Here is a 16,802-nt window from a genome sequence, read left to right as displayed (position 1 = left end):
AAGCTCACACAGTCATAAATGAGGCCAGGTTTCAGACCATGATCTCTATATTGAGTCTGAGAATAAAGAGCAGATGCTATCCATATCTTTAGTCACATTTAATAACATATCCCTGTCTACTCTCTGCTTCATTTCACTTTTCATCAGCAAAAGTCAGTCAGTGCTTCTCCAAGGCACGAAGATGACAATCTTCTACCTTATTTTTTTTATCCATGCCTTTTCTCCTCTACCAGCCATAATATCATCTTACCATGACCTCCTCAGACATTTCTTAGTTCTGCAAATCCAGAACATTATCCATGTATGCCCAGCCTTGATTTCATTTTTCCTGAAATCCCCATCTGTGCCTTTACCCACTCTTACCTTCACCACCACTCCCTCATCTATGGCCTTGCTAGCTTCTAAGTCTCCAAAGCCCAGCAATCAGAGAATTCTGCTACATTAATTCTCACCTACATTGTACAACAAAGTGACTGCATTAGCTCCAACCTCAGCCACAATCACTGACTCTCCAGGATTTAGTTCAGAATTATCTCTCCACTTGAAAGGATAAAACATCAAACTAAACCAGAGATGACAAAACGTTCCCACTGTTGGCATCATGCAACTCCCCTTATATATCTGCTCGACATGAAACTAGCTGCAATGCTGCCCTGATGAGCTGTACATATGAATCATCCTACTTCTAAAGAAAGCACCGCAGGCTCTATAGCATGCAGTAAATGTGACCGTTTAAAAGCAGGCAAGAGTGCATGCCTTGGCTATAGTTATATCTGGCATCAATTGCCCTGTTAAAAAAAGTGGCACTAAATTGCTCCCTTAGATTACATTGATCTGTGTCAATTTACTGTGATAAACAATTATAAATAACCTGTTACATGAAGACAGGACTTTAATGTTGGGAGAAGGGGTTTAAAAAAAAAAAGAATGACTGAGGATTTTTTTTTCTGTTCAGATATATCTGGGTAACTTAAATACCTACTTTAAGTAATTTTTACATTTTTATTTGCGAATGTTAAATATTCACTTTTAAATTAATCAGATAAATTAAATTATACTGTGTGTCATGGTGTTAATTAATCTACACAGAGAGCAGAATTGCTCTCTCCTCTTGCTGAGTTTAGTTATGATCACTTGAATGGGATGCTGCCCCACGGAGAAAGCATATAATTTTTTTCCTGTATTAAGACTAGTGTACTCTGCAGGATGTAAATTCCCATACAAGATGGTCCAACAGTCAGGAAACCACCAATCCACGGATGAGGTCATATCCCTACGTCAACCTGTTCAGTCAAAACTTGTTAAAAATTGATGCAACTTCAAATCTATTCAGAAAATATTTTTTACTGATATTGCAGATTGGAAATACTCATAAAAATGCCACTTTGAAAATGAAAACCAGGCCATTGTTCAGTATCTCTTTAGTTTCTGCCAGGGTAGTTATAGCTTTCATTCCTGTTTTATTTTCTTCCCATGTTCACATGAAACTGCCATCTCTGGTAAATATTAAAAATGCCAGCCTGAACATGAAAACAATGATCCAGTTGCACCTTTCAGTACTACAAATTGGAACATTTTTAATGCTTATTCCCTAATATAAAATCTGGAGTAGTTAAAAGATGCCTGACCTTTCTTAGAGTTACTGAAAGCTGCTGCCAATCCAGCCGAAGCATTTTCAATTAGAAACAGATTTGTTTTAAATCATTTTCTAATACAGTATTATTATTTTCATTTCCATATGTGTGAATAATAAAAAAGGGAGTGAAAGTTCGTAAGTGACCAGCTGGTAAAGAGATAATGAAATCCATATTGAGGGAGGCATTTCATTTTAAAAATAACCCATACAGGGAGAGAGAGGCAGACTAGTAGGAAATGGTAATGTTCTTTTTGGGATCCTTCTTTTTATTATATGAATTTATAATATCCATATTTCATTTTAAACAATATTCCAAAACCAATAAGCAACCACATACTAAAAAGGATAACACAAGTCTGAAATATACTCATAAGTGAGGTTGAGTGCAGTACTGGCTCTGGCCTAAATCTTAATGAAGCTGACTTTGCTGTTGAACAATTCGAGTTTCACATCCACGATTTCTGGTGTTCTAAAAACCTATCAAAAAGAGTTTTCTGTTATAGTATCACATTAGCAACCCTGTAGCCAACAAGGCTCTTTATTGTAAGCTCCTATCTGCAGGTGATTTTAACTTTTTGAATAAAAGTTACCTCTTGGGTTGACACAATGCTCTATACCTGGAGCATTATGCATAGAAATAGACACCACTGCATTTATTTCACTGATCACACATTCATCTAAATGCATGTAACATGTTAATTAAAATGCGACTGAACAATCATAATGAAAAGTTCTCATAGGCCACTTATACTGCAGGTCTGATGTTGTACATTGAGAATCCATTCAAATAAATTCACTAATCTGATACATTTACTTTTGAAAATTATAGACACTGTTCATGAATCATCTTGACTAATATTTTATATAATTTTAACGTTTATAAATTTGTTTTTCAACAACATTTTATGTGAATATATTTTAGCCAATTGCTTGCCCAAACTTGTGCCTTGCACACCATCACGTTAGTTCATATTTGGATAATTGCTTATATAATTCATTAAGTGAAACCTGCCTTAAGCAACCCCTCACAGACTGACATTTGTTTTTTTAATGGATGAAGTGGGAAGAAGAGATAGAAAAAAGACTGGTGCACTGTGTCACTTGTACATAATGATGTGTAAATAAATGCCTAATAATTTCTTAATGAGCCAAGGAATTTTCATTTTTTTTATTTTTATAAACTGTTTGAATAAACTTGTGCAAACTCCCAGATTTCCCCCCCCCCACCTGTGAAAAGAAAGGGTCATATTCTGATCTCCACTGCGCATAGATATATCTGAAATTACTGTGTGAAACCATTAAAACTTCTAATGAGTTTATTTCACATATTCATATGTGTAAAAGATCAGAATCTGGTCAACAGTAATCCAGGGTTGCCCAGAGGATTCAGGGGGCCTGGGGTCTTCGGCGGCAGGGCCCCCCCCCCCCCGCTTCAGCGGTAATTCAGCGGCGGAGGGTCATTCCGCTCTGGGAACCGCCGCCGAAGTGCCCTGAAGACCCGCAGCGGGGCCCCCCGCCACCGAATTACCACTGAAGACCCGGCACTTCGGTGGCGGGTCCCGCTTCAGCGGTAATTCGGCAGCGGGGGGTCGGCGGAAGGACTCCCCGCCGCCAAAGACCCGGAGTGGAAGAAGCTCCGGGGGCCCAGGCCCTGCGAGAGTTTTCTGGGGCCCCTGGAGTGAGTGAAGGACCCCACTCTAGGGCCCCCAAAAAACTCTCATGGGGGCCCCTGCGGGGTCTGGGGCCTGGGGCAAATTGCCCCACTTGCCCCCTCCCCCCGGGCGGCCCTGCAGTAATCCATGTCTTAGTGTTTTCCATGTCTATATAATTTACATGTTACATTTATTAATATGTTCACCACAGACCAATGGGCAACTCCATGTTTGGATGGACTTCTTTTGTTCTCTGCTATCTTTGGTGTTCAGAGGAACAAAACTATCACTCAAACTTTTCTATCACGCCAAAAACATGTGATAACTGACATGTATAGTCAGTACAGATACGAGCATCTAAGTAAAAGAGCGATTTAAAAAATATTTTAATCTAAATGGTTGCTTCTTCAGGATGGGGACTATATCTGTATAGTGCTCTCACAGTGGGACTCCAATTCTGTGTAAGACCTTGGTGTGCTACTCTAATACAAGCAACAAATTAGGTAAGAGATTTAAAGTATAATTCAGTATGGAATAAAAATAGTTTATGTTTGTAATTTAAAAAATTCTGGAGTTCAGATCCAGTTGTGGTTAGTTGTACTGTTTGAGTTTTAATCCAACTGCATATGCAGCTTTTAATATGGAATAAAATCTTCAGACTAACTGTCTGAACAAAAAATTCTTAAGCCTATAAACCTTGAGGGTGATTATAGTCAATTCTGATTTTTTATATAACTGTGTGTGTGTATATATATATATATATATATATATATATATATATATATATATATATATATATATATATATACACACACACACACACACATATATATATATATATATATATATATATAACTCCTATGCTCTTAAGCAACCTAACCATGCATATTATATTTTGCTGAATCACATTTGATACTTAATCAGCATTAGTGTATATATTTGACCTGTGTTACATCTGGAGGTCTCCATGTTAACCTTAGTTTCAACAGAAGAGAAAATGTCACTGCTCCAGCAAGACTGCTGACACCGTTTCTAGAAAAATAAGACTGTTCACTCAACACGACTTTTCTCAAAATCTGCAAGATCAGACATCTCTCAGGAAAGAGAAAAGCATCTCCATAACTAAGATGAAAGAATGAGATTTAGTCGCATATGGGATATACAGAACAATTACCAGGAAGGAAGTTAACAAAGTGAAACTTTCAAATCAAGAATTGCTTTCAATAAAAAAATAATTATCAATATTGTTTGTAATATTAATTGTATTTTGGGGGCTTTACAGTGATTTATTTCAGGACAGTTCAAGGTTGTACACTATTGGTTCACATGCCTAAATAGTGTATGTTTAAAATGTCTGACAGCTATTTTTCTTTAACATTTTTCTTACTATCATAGACCAGTTTGATAAGCTGTGTCATATATCTATGATGCTCTTCACATGACGAATGTGTGAAAGGCAACAGATGCAGGCACACAAACACCTTACTTTTTTCTGATCACTGCACTATGTGTTTCTTAGTTTGCCACTCACCTGCAGTGTTGTCTAATGCACGCACCATTTTTAAAGTAGAAGGTATATGCAATTCAGCTGAATTAGTGGAGACCTGACTTTCACCAAGGCATTGTCACTGGACATACCTGGTACATTTTATAAGTCCTATGTAAGGGTTGGTTGAATGGACATTGCTGAGGAAGCTTTTGTGAAGTGGTAAGTGCATGGACAAGGATGGATGGGTAGAGAGGAAGGAGGAGAGATTTTGAGGTAGAGATTTAGTGACAGAAAACATAGGGGATTATATAGGGCACAGACTGAGATATGAACACAAGGAGTAGAGGGAGACAGAGAAGGAAGAGAAGAAATAGACACTAAATACAAATGAGGAAAATATGCACCAGGATCCATAACAGGAAATAAAAGACAAAAAAAGAGAGAGAACTCAAGAAGGGAAAGAAAGTAGAGTGAAAGCAAGAGATAGAGTTAATTATATTTAAAAAACTAACTAAACAGAAGTTGATTGATAATTATTATAATGAAATAAATACACAGCTGTTTAATTTTCTTCAGATTGAAGGGGTATTGGCTATACAGGTATTTTCCATCCTGGTTAACAGGCTTAATCCTTCTTTTAGTAGATGCAAGGTACATTTTTCAAGCCCTGAGTTTTGTTATGAATAAGTAAGTGGTGGAGTGACTGTTTTATCTTCCAGGCCTCTGGGAAAGGCTGAGTGTTCACTTAGGAATTGCTTTCATCCCTTTCTGCTTTTCTTTTTTTGTTATGCCTACTATAATGCTTAAGAAACACACCTTAGTCAATAGGCATCCCACATGATCTTAAGTCCTATATTTCTCATACACAATGATGCTCTCAATGGAACCTCAAGGCTACTATGTTATACGGACAATTCCAACAATATATTTTGTTATGCTTAGTTTTACATATACTGGGTGATATCCTGACTCCAGGTCACCACCTCTTTGCTCTGCTTCAGTGGGGCAGCTAAATTCTTCTGGTGTGAGGGAATCCCTTCATGGCATAGAGCCAGCATAGCATAGGGGACATAGAGTATGACAGGAGAGGGAGCAAGGCCAGAAGTCCTCTGTGCTCTGAGACACTGAGCTTCCACAACAGCTGCTAGAAGGTCATTTACAGGCAGCACAAGTTAGAATAGCCATGAAGCTGCAATACAGCCATCCTTTTTCCATCGCTCCACCTAGGTTCTATTCAGAGTGTAACTGAGCCAGGCTCAAAGACTAGGCACTGTCTCTTTTATATTACCATGTATATCTTTGGAAAGTTTTTTTTTAAAATAATTTCAAAATCTCTGACTTCCATGTAGTTTCTCCCGATTTACAGAAATGCAATTTAGAAAATAATTTGGCCCAAAGTTTGTAAGATATTTTACATATTTGTTAAGTATTAATCTGTTCAATAAGAATGAAATGTACAACCACTGACATATTATCTAACTCTTAAGTAAATATACCTAAATATAACAGATTGTGTATACACCTTTTAACTATTTAGAAAGCCACTTACAGTTTAATGAGCTACACAACCCTTAAAATGAAGTCTTTGATTTGTTTGCAGAGTCAAATTGTGGGAAAAGAGTTCCAATATTGAAATCTTTCATCATTGTTGGATGTCTGCCACTCAAAGCATGCTCATAAAAGCTCACATGCTTTGGTCTGGGCATCTTATTGATATGACTGACTCGAGAATACCTTAGGCCATATTTTATGGTCAGCTAAAGCAAGGCACCTGTTCTCATGGTAACCAATACAAGTGATATGTTCTACAAATACATGAAAAGCAAGAGGAAGATTAAGGACAAGGTAGGCCAATTATTTAGTGAGAGTGGAAAGTCAATCCCAGAAAAAGTGGAAATGGCAGAAATGCTAATTAACATTTTTGTTTCAGTTTTCAGTTTTTATCTGGATGGCTAACATAGTGAACACCAGTGAAAATGAGGTAGAATCTGAGCCTAAAATAGGGAAAGGAAGAAGTTAAAAATTACTTTGACACGATGTCTTCAAGTCACCGATGAAATACATCCTAGAGTACTCATGTGGCTAACTAATGAGATATCTGAGCCATTAGCAATTATCTTCGAAAACTCATAAAACAGGAGAGATTCCAGAGGACTGGAAGAGGGCAAATATAGTCCTAATCTATAAAAAGGGGAATAAGAACAACATGGGAAATTACAGACCAGTCAGCATAACTTTAGTATCTGGAAAGATTATGGAGCAAATACTCAAGTAATCAATTTGCAAACACCTAAAATATGAATAACAACCGACATGGATTTATCAAGAAAAAATTATGTCAAAACAACCTAATAGTTTTCTTTGACAGAGTAACAAGCCTTGTGGATAGGGGGAAGAGGTGGATGTGGTAAAGCTTGACCTTAGGAAGGCTTTTGATACTGTCTTGTATGACCTTCTCATGAACAAATAAGGGAAATATAGCCTAGATGAAGCTACAATCAGGTGGATGTATAACTGGCTGTAAAATCATTCCCAGAGAGTAGTTATCAGTGGCTTACATATCAAGTACGGTCCCACAGAGATCAGTTCTGGGTCTGCATCTGTTCAATATCTTCATAAATTATTTAGATAATAGCATAGAGAGTACATTTATGAAGTTTGTGGATGGTACCAAACTGTGAGGGGTTGCAAGGGCTTTGGAGGATAGTATTAAAATACAAAATCATCTGGAGAAACTGGAGAATTGGTCTGAAATAAATAGGATGAAATTCAATAAGGACAAATGCTAAGTGCTCCACTTAGGAAGGAATAATCAATTGCACACATACAAAATGGGAAATGACTGCCTCAGCAGGAGTACTATGGAAAGGGATCTGGGGTTTATAGTGGATCATAAGCTAAATATGAATCAACAGTGTAACACAGTTGCAAAAAACAAACAAACAAAAAAAACAACCCACCATCATTCTGGGATGTATTAGCAAGAGTGTTGTAAGCAAGATACTAGAAATAGTTCTTCTTCCCTACTCCGTGCCAATAAGACTTCAATTGGAGTAATGTCTGGCAGTACCTAAAGAAGGAAAGGAGACATTTGACATGGATTTAATCAAGCCGCAACTTTATTATTAGATGTCTGGGACTACCCGGCAGACAAAAGTGTACAGAGCAGGTAACCCCATGTTTATTCCACAATTACCCAGGGGGCTTTTACCAGCTCCCCATCTTTTTCCATCCAGGTCCCTTCAGCAAATCCATTGCTGGAACCTTACCACCCACCCCTGCTCTTAGGAGGGTTAAGGTGGGCTATAATAATGGGGTTTGGCTCCTTGCCATACTCATTATAGGAGTCCCCAACTGCCTCCCACCCCGTTCCCTCCTTTACTAAACACCTCTTTTTAAGTCCTTTTCCAAGCCATTTATCCGGTCCCTCTATACCTTTCCTATGAAGTACCTGCACTGGACATACATAAATCATTTGTATAGTATTTATGCGCTACAGAAAGTATTGTGGTTTAAAAACATTCTTCACAGCTAAAGCATTATCTAAATTTTACATTATTAAAAATTGGAAGCTTGGTCTTCCTAAGATCCTTGTTTTATAAAATGCACACTTCTTTACAAATCCCAACTGTTTTTCAGGTAATGAAATCAAACTTGTCATGTTTGTAGCAATTAATATGTCAACTATATATTTCAAAGTTTAAGTCAATTACTCTTTCCACTCAAGAGATGCAATTGTCTGAACAACACTTATATAACCCAAGAGCTACTCTTATTACACAGTTGCTATTCAAGCACCATATAAAAGTATGAATTTCCAAGTATGATGCATCTATTATAGAGATAGTACTACAGTAAATGGAAAGAGAATCTAGTGAAAAATAGCATACATACATTTTCACCTGATATAAATTATGAGCCCAATCGCAGTTCATTGAAATCAATGTGAGTTTTCCCATTAGCACCAATGGGAATAAAAGCAGGTTCTATAACAAGAGCTAAAAGACACATTTATAGTTGGCAACAGAAGAAGAGAGTGTTAAAGATTCACTGAGCTTTTCTGTTTTGTTAATGCACAAACTTTATTTTTAACATGCAATCTGAAAGTTATAATGTTGGTGCTAGAAATCAAACTTTTTTGTACTTAAAAATGGAATATACTGAGACTTTGGTGGTGGGAAGATGTGGCTAAGGCTTCTATATGCCATTTTACAACAGAATAAAGAGAACATCTGACAATGTTACCAATTTCTGATGTTACTTTGCATTCTTTTAATTAATGTACACTGCAGTATAATATGAACTGCCAAAAACTGAAGTGCCTGAACTTTTCTAAAAGAAACTTGACTCAACTTTAAGATAAAAATGGCAAAGAGTTCTGTGGCACCTTATAGACTAACAAACATATTGGAGCATGAGCTTTCACGGGTGAATAACCACTTTGGGGGGGGGCATCCGACATGCATCTGACGAAGTGGGTATTCACCCACGATAGCTCCAATACATTTGTTAGTCTATAAGGTGCCACAGAACTCTTTGCCACTTTTACAGATCCAGACTAACACGGCTACCCCTCTGAAACTTTAAGATAGTTTCTTTTTATACACTACTGAATTATGATGAAACCGAGAAAATCTATAATGTTCTTTAGTGATTAACAGTGTATTCTTAGGAATCTTACTGACTTGGATAGGGCCAGATTTCACCACTTGAATAAAAAAGTCAGGGGAAGATCAATATTCAAAGTCCTAGATCTAAATTCCAAGCCTATGATCAGGACTAGCTCTGATCCAAAACTGGAAGTGATTTACTTCACATTTCTGATTTCATGAGGCCAAAATCCCACTATTCAAAACAACTATCCAACTTTTCTTGGTATTTCTGCCTCTTTGGGCTGAAGCACGATGAAATTTCAGATTTCAAGGTAGTGTGACAAAGTTCCTCCTCTACCTTGGTGGGTCCTGCGCTTATTGGTGGATCTAGCTAACCTGAGAGATCCTCCTGTGTTGCATCAGGAGTTGGGAGGTTTTGGGGGGAACCTGGGCCCGCCCTCTACTCCAGGTTCCAGCCCAGGGCCCTGTGGACTGCAGCTGGCTAGAGTGCCTTCTGGAACAGCTACACAACGCTACAATTCCCTGGGCTACTTCCCATGGCCTCCTCCCAACACCTTCTTTGTCCTCACCACAGGACCTTCCTCCTGATGTCTGTTAACGCTTGTACTCCTCAGTCCTCCAGCAGAATGTCCTCTCACTCCCAGCTCCTTAAGCAAATCTCACTAACTGGAGTGAGAGCCTTTTTATACCAGGTGTCCTGATTAGCCTTAATTAATTCTAGAAACTTTCCAATTGGCTACAGGTGTCCTAATTAGCCTGCCTGCCTTAATTAGTTCTAGAAAGTTCCTGAGTTTTCTGGAATAGTCCCTGTTATCTTACCCAGGGAAAAGGGGCCTACTTAACCTGGAGCTAATGTAACTACCTTCCACCACTCTCTTGTAGCCACCTGGCCTGACCCTGTCACAGTAGTCAAATTGGCCTCAAAAAAGTGAATCCTTAACTCTGACATTAGACACACAGGCAGCATCAACATAGCACTTTACAGCTTATCATCATTGTACAAATGAGAACTGTGTGTAACATCAGGTTTGGCATATCACAGATTGTTGAGACTGCCTCTTCACAAAGTAGAAATATTCAGATAAGCTCTGTTGCCAAGCATCAATCCTATAAAACAAATTCATAGGATGCTAATACTGCTGACAATTGAATGCATGCATTTTTAAAATAGACTGGTTAGCGCAGAGCAAGGAGACCGGAGTGACATTTGCTGAGCTTTACTTTAATCAACCTTGTGACAGTAAGACACATATCTGTTTAAGAACAAGGACCGTAACCAAACACATCAAAGCATCTCTTCTTTTTTTGCTCTTCTAAAAACTAATCCCAACTCAACAAAATATAGCCTACAAATAAGAACCTGGTTACAACATTTAGGTTATTAAAAGAAATCTGTAATGTCTCTCCCACTGCATCCTATTTACCTTAATATAATCTCAGAGACATAACTGCAGCTGGAATCATCTCAATCAAGAACACTTAATTCATATCCAAAATAACCCCCACAAAAACAACCTCAACAGAAGGGCAAGCTGGATATTTAGTGAATGTAATTAAAGCAGTGAGCTGGGAGTCAGAGGGTTCTATTCCTAATTCTCTTGTTGACTTGCTATGTTACTTAGGTAATTAATTTATCCTCACTATGCTATAGTTTTCCTGATAAGCAAAGCTATCACAAAGCATATGTAGAATTATGGTTTGGCATTCCTCTCATAATTTAGCATACTGGGATCTTTCTTCTTTAAAATGGAACATTATTGGTTCATTAAATTGGAAACGTAATACTTCTACAGCCCATTATATTTTGATGTCTATCCAAAGGTGGCAACCCCAGTGAAGTAAACTGTATTTTTTTAATGTCAATCACCCATTCATTGTTCTAAAATAACTGGAACTGTATGGCCCCAATCAACATTAGAGAGAATGCAGGAAAAGAAACATGTTTGCTATTGTGTATATAAACTATGATTTAAGTTTCAGAGTGGTAGCCGTGTTAGTCTATATTAGCAAAAAGAGTGAGGAGTACTTGTGGCACCTTAGAGACTAACAACTTTATTTGGGCATAAGCTTTCGTGGGCTAAAACCCACTTCATCGGATGCATGCAGTGGAAAATACAGTAGGAATATATATATACACAGAGAACATGAAGAAATGGGTGCTGCCATACCAACTATAATGAGACTAATCAATTAAAGTGGGCTATTATCAGGAGAAAAAAACAGTGGCCCATTTCCAACAGTTGACAAGGAGGTGTGAGTAACAGTAGGAAAAAAATTAGCATGGGGAAATAGTTTTTACTTTGTGTAATGACCCATCCACTCTCAGTCTTTATTTAAGCCTAATTTAATGGTGTCCAGTTTTCAATTTAATTCGAATTCTGCTGTTTCAAAAACAGACTCCAACAAGAAACTTCAGAATTGGCCTGTGCCACTTCCCACCATCCCCATTGGCCTGGAGCAGCAAACTGCAGCCAGTGGGAGCCCGTGATCGGCCGAACCTGTGGACATGGCAGGTAAACAAACCAGCCCAGCCCGCCAGCGTGCTTACCCTGGTGGGCCGCGTGCCAAAGGTTGCCAATCCCTGGTGTATATATATATATCTTCCTACTGTATTTTCCACTGCATGCACGCAATGAAGTGGATTTTAGCCCACAAAAGCTTATGCCCAAACCACGAAGAATGTTCTACTTATTGTACAGACGTCCAAAGAGACAAAACTAGTGAGAAAGAAGGAAACACTCTTGTGAGTCCAATAAGGTATTCACTCCTGTTTGTGGGTCCTAAACTGGTCATAGGAGATGGGTGGAGGTGGAAATTCTTCTGGGTGTCTTAGTTTAAATTTAGAACTTCAGTAATACATTAAAACAATTACTTACAATTTTTAAAAGTCTTCCTTCAAATAATAAACCATTTTAATCCAACATAGTTCTAGGAAAAAGAACACTGCATTGTATTCTTTCAGCAAGTGATTTGTTATCTTTCTTTCTGTGTGACATCATCTCATGGGCGGCTCTAGCAATTTGGCCTCCCCAAGCAGTCATGCGTGCGGGAGGTGCACCAGAGCTGGGGGACCAGCGGACCTCCCGCACGCATGACTGCAGAGGATCCGCTGGTTCCGCGGCTCCAGTGGACCTCCCGCAGCTGTGGAGGGTTCGCTGGTCCGGCGGCTCCAGTGGAGTATCCGCAGGCATGTCTGCGGGAGGTCCACCCGAGCTACGGGACCAGCGCACCCTCCGCAGTCATGCCTGCGGGAGGTCCGCTGTCCCGCGGCTCCAGTGGACCTCCCGCAGGCATGACTGCGGAAGGTCCGCCGGACCCGCCTGCCGCCCTCCAGGGAAAATGCCGCCCCAAGCGCGCGCTTGGCGTGCTGGGGTCTGGAGCCGGCCCTGCATCATCTTGGGGAAAAGTATTTCTTCAGCTTGCTGTTGACATATCCTGACTGACAGACAGACATGATTTTTATAGAAAAACAAGGTCTCAACTTTATCAAACAAGCATGAAAATGAACACTCTAGATGTATGTGCTCTCACCAGACTAATTTACATCATAATACTGATAAACACACTGAAGTTCTGACTTAAGGCTACCTCGTCATAATCAAAACACTCTTCCCCCACTTTATGGGTGATCGCCTATGGGGCATCATCAATGTTCCCCTTCCCCACGGATCCCTTTAACCATTATGAAGTCCCTCTTCCAGGCTTCAACATGAGTGTAATAAAGCAAGAATGCATGATACAATTGGGGCATAGTGTAGGTGCATATCCCTTTCCCCCATTAACCTGTTTAAATATTTAAACCTTAAACTGCAAGTGATGCTTCTAACCTGGTCTCCAAATTGCTTGTATGGCTTGGAAGGCAATTATACATTGTCATTCCACATTTTGGAAGTGGCTATCTATTACAAAGTTGTGACAAAGAAAAAAGACTATTAGGCTTGGAGAATATAAATAACTGTCCAAGCAAAACCTAACCAAACTGTTAGCAAGTAGAGAATCTATTTATAGATGAAAGACATTATGCCACAAAACACAAAAAATCTCAAAGGACCCAACAGTCATTCAATCAGAAAAATAAATAGCTTAATAAGAAGGCAGGCATATATAAGTCTAAGCATAGCAACATGGACACTGGGACTCTGAAAATCAGTAGCCATTCAGCTCACAAAACAAATGGATACAATGGTGGGCAAGATGCCACAGTGATAAGAAAGAGGCCAGTGAACTCTCAACAAGCCACCTTCAGAGGAGCTGTATCTAATCAGGAATCCCCCTCATGTAATTGCCCAGATCTCAAAGGCCAGTTACCTTATGTGTCTGTCCAAGTTAATCAGATCCAATCAAGACACCTTGCTTTCACCTGGCCCAAACTTGTCTTCTCTGCACCAGGTCACCTCCACTTTGAAGATACAACTGGTCATGCTATGAAGGTCAATCTCCTCCTGCTTCAAAAGGCCAGTTTCCTGTTTGATGAAAGAACAGTCACCTGTAAGTCTGTCACTTCAGAGCCACCTTTAAAACTCTTTGATTACACAGAGCTTTGCTTGGTTTAAATATCTGTAAAAGTACACGTAGAATGTGTCAAATTAAGCCATGTGTGTCACTAATTAAAGTGAGTGCAACTTGAGTAGACCTGAAGGGCAAAAATCTGTTCAAATGCAAATACACTGGGAACACTTAGGTGTAATTATTATAGCCTTCAGGATTTTGGTCTAAAAATCCTGAAGACAGGCTGCTATAGTAATAAAAGCCTAAGCATTGTTTATTTTTATGCAGTCATTATATCAAAGCCTGCAAGTGATACTACAGTTAAAGGTCTGTTACCATTTCCTTTACAAATCACAGGGTTTTTTTGTCTGTTTGTTTGTTTAATTTTTTAAATAAATTTCAATGACTGGAAACAGTGTCAGAATAACAGCCTGGAAAACTGAAATTCTGCTTATGTACAGAACAGGTAATCCATTAAATTTTTGTTGGCCTCAGGGCCAAAAGTCTGGTGGGTTATAAGTGTGCAGAATTCCTTGATTCTTCTCAAAACTGGAAACACTATATCCACTTTTAATTTTCATTACATTGAGGGCCCACTGAAAATGAGTGCCCCCCACCTTTTGAAAGATTTACAGATACCACGGGCCAGTCTTAGTACACAGCAAGATGCATACGGAAACAGATAGACTTCCATAACACACTGAGCCCATTTCAGCCTGCCAAAAGCATAACCTGCAGACCAAATTTATACCAGCCAAGACCCAAATGTGGGATGCAACATGTGATAAAGACCCAAAATGAGAACAGTAAAACCATTATTCAAACAAGAAACTTAAAATGCTGCATGGTTCATTTTAAGTATTATTAAATATTTCTGATGTAAATAACATTCCACAGTTAAAATAAGGAGACACCACCATTGTGAGGAACATAGATAACATTGTAACTAAAATGAGAGAAGTCTCTTGGATCAAAGGTCATTTGAAAGGCACTGCTCAGGTCAGTCTTGGTATACATGCCAGTAGAAGGATGTGGAGGAGTTTGTGCAACTGAGGGAATCAGAATGACTGAGCCCTTATGGCTCCTGGAGCTTGTTTTTAATCACAAGGGGAGGGTTTGCCCAACTGCGAGTAAAAGCAGCAGGAGTTCTTCTAAGATAGCCCTCTCCTATCAACTTCATTTGTACCACAGACTTGTCATTTGTTTGCAGAGGAACAGAGATAAATAGAAACCCCACTCAGAACTGTGGTGCCTGCTTATGGCTGTGTGTGAGGATTAGCACTCTCACAGTTTGGAGCTCCCTCCCATTAATCACTCTGTTGCTAAAGAGGTCTCTGCTCCAGGGCCAGATTAACATTCTTGTGTGCTCAGGGCTATTAGATTTTGTGGGGCCCTTGTATACAAGTCTTTTTTTTTAATTTAAAACAAAATGATCACAATTATGGCATCAAGGCTATTAACGCTATACTAAACTTGCCTTTTAATTAACATAATGTCATCTGTGGTGACATTTCAGTCTTAAAACATGAAGAATATAGTTAAGTTAAGTCAAAATAGCCGACTTCTTCCCTTAGAACAGTTGTTATATTCGTTTCTTTCTGGGAGGGAGTTTGGGTGCAGGAGGGGCTCCAGGCTGGGGCAGAGTGTTGGGGTGCAGGAGAGGGTGAGGGGTGCAGGCTCTGGGATGGAGTTTGGGGCAGGAAGGGATTCTGACCTGGGGCAGGGGTGCAGGAGGGGGTGCGGGGTCTGGGAGGGAGTTTGGATATAGGAAGAGATTATGACCTGGGGCAGGGGGTTGGGGTGCAGGATGGGGTGCAAGATGAAGGCTCTGGCTGGGAGGCACTTACCACAGGTGGCTCCCAGCCAGTGGCACAGTAGGGCTCAGGCAGGCTGCCTGCCTGCATGCCATGGCCCCACATTGCTCCTGGAAGCAGCTGGCTGCTGACACGTCTCTGCACACCCCTGGGGGGTGGTGGACAATCTGTCTCTGTTTGCTGACTGTGCCCGCAAGTGCTGCCCCCTCAGCTCCCATTGGCTGGTTCCAGTGGGAGCTGCGGTGATGATGCTGCAGGCAGGGTCCGGCTCTCCCTCCCGCCAGGGGCCGCAGAGTCATGCCAGCAGCTGGCTGCTTCCGGGAGTGGCGTAGGGCCACAACATGCAGGCAGCCTGCCTGAGCCCTGCTGCGCCAGTGCCCTCCTTAGTCCGGGGCCCTGGGCTGCAGCCCCTGAAGCCCCTGCATTAATCTGGCCCTACTCTGCTACTGTACTTCACAGCACTTCCTTCTTTGTAACTGAGCCCTCCAGCTAGGTCACTATGTACACTCCTGAGGGCATTCTGCTCCAAAAAAAATGTGTGAAAATAATTAAAATTCTATGCACAATATTTTAAAATTATGCAAATTTTATTTGTCAAATAAATGTGGAGGCTCCAGCATGGCAATAGGGAGCACAGGCCACAGGCTGCACAGAGGTGGGAGATCACTGTGCAGTTTCCCACCCACCCTGGGACATGAACTCAGCAGTGAGGCTGCACTCAACCCTCACACAGTGCAAGGGCTGGGCCTGCCCCAGAGCCCTGTGAGCAGGCAGGCTCAGCAAGGCAGGATTCAAGTGTGGACGGAATAGTGGGGGGGGGATCCAGCTGTGAGTTGAGAGGGTTGAGTGTGGGGCAATCTGGGTGCGGGCAGCTCAGTAGGGTATCTGAATGCAGGGGGCATCTGCATGTCCAGGGGCTTGTTCAGGGGTTCTGGGTGCCATGGTAATCAGACTGCAGGGGGCTCCAGGTGAAGGTGGTTGGGGCTCAGCAGAGAGGATTGGTGGGGAGGGACAGAGCTTGGCAGGGGGTCTGGGTGTGAGGGCCCCAGAGGCTGGTGGAGTGGGGCTCAGTGGGTGGGGATCCAGGTGCAGCTGGTTGGAGTAGGTGGG

At 40.6% G+C, this 16,802-nt stretch overlaps 1 long non-coding RNA gene across 1 annotated transcript; it reads right to left on the bottom strand.

Moving 5' to 3' along the window:
* Positions 1-1,930: 1,930 nt before the first annotated feature.
* Positions 1,931-13,850, bottom strand: LOC120371271. Its single transcript, XR_005584247.1, has 3 exons — positions 13,699-13,850; positions 7,738-7,847; positions 1,931-2,113 (listed from the first exon to the last, which is right to left on the bottom strand). It is a non-coding gene; the product is annotated as an uncharacterized LOC120371271 (long non-coding RNA).
* Between the last annotated feature and the right edge of the window lie 2,952 nt (positions 13,851-16,802).

The sequence above is a fragment of the Mauremys reevesii genome, linkage group 9 (genome assembly GCF_016161935.1).
Source record: "Mauremys reevesii isolate NIE-2019 linkage group 9, ASM1616193v1, whole genome shotgun sequence".
In the NCBI taxonomy this organism is placed as follows: Eukaryota; Metazoa; Chordata; order Testudines; family Geoemydidae; genus Mauremys; species Mauremys reevesii.
Note: the sequence above shows the minus strand (reverse complement) of the source record. Positions and strands in the feature narration are given on the sequence as shown.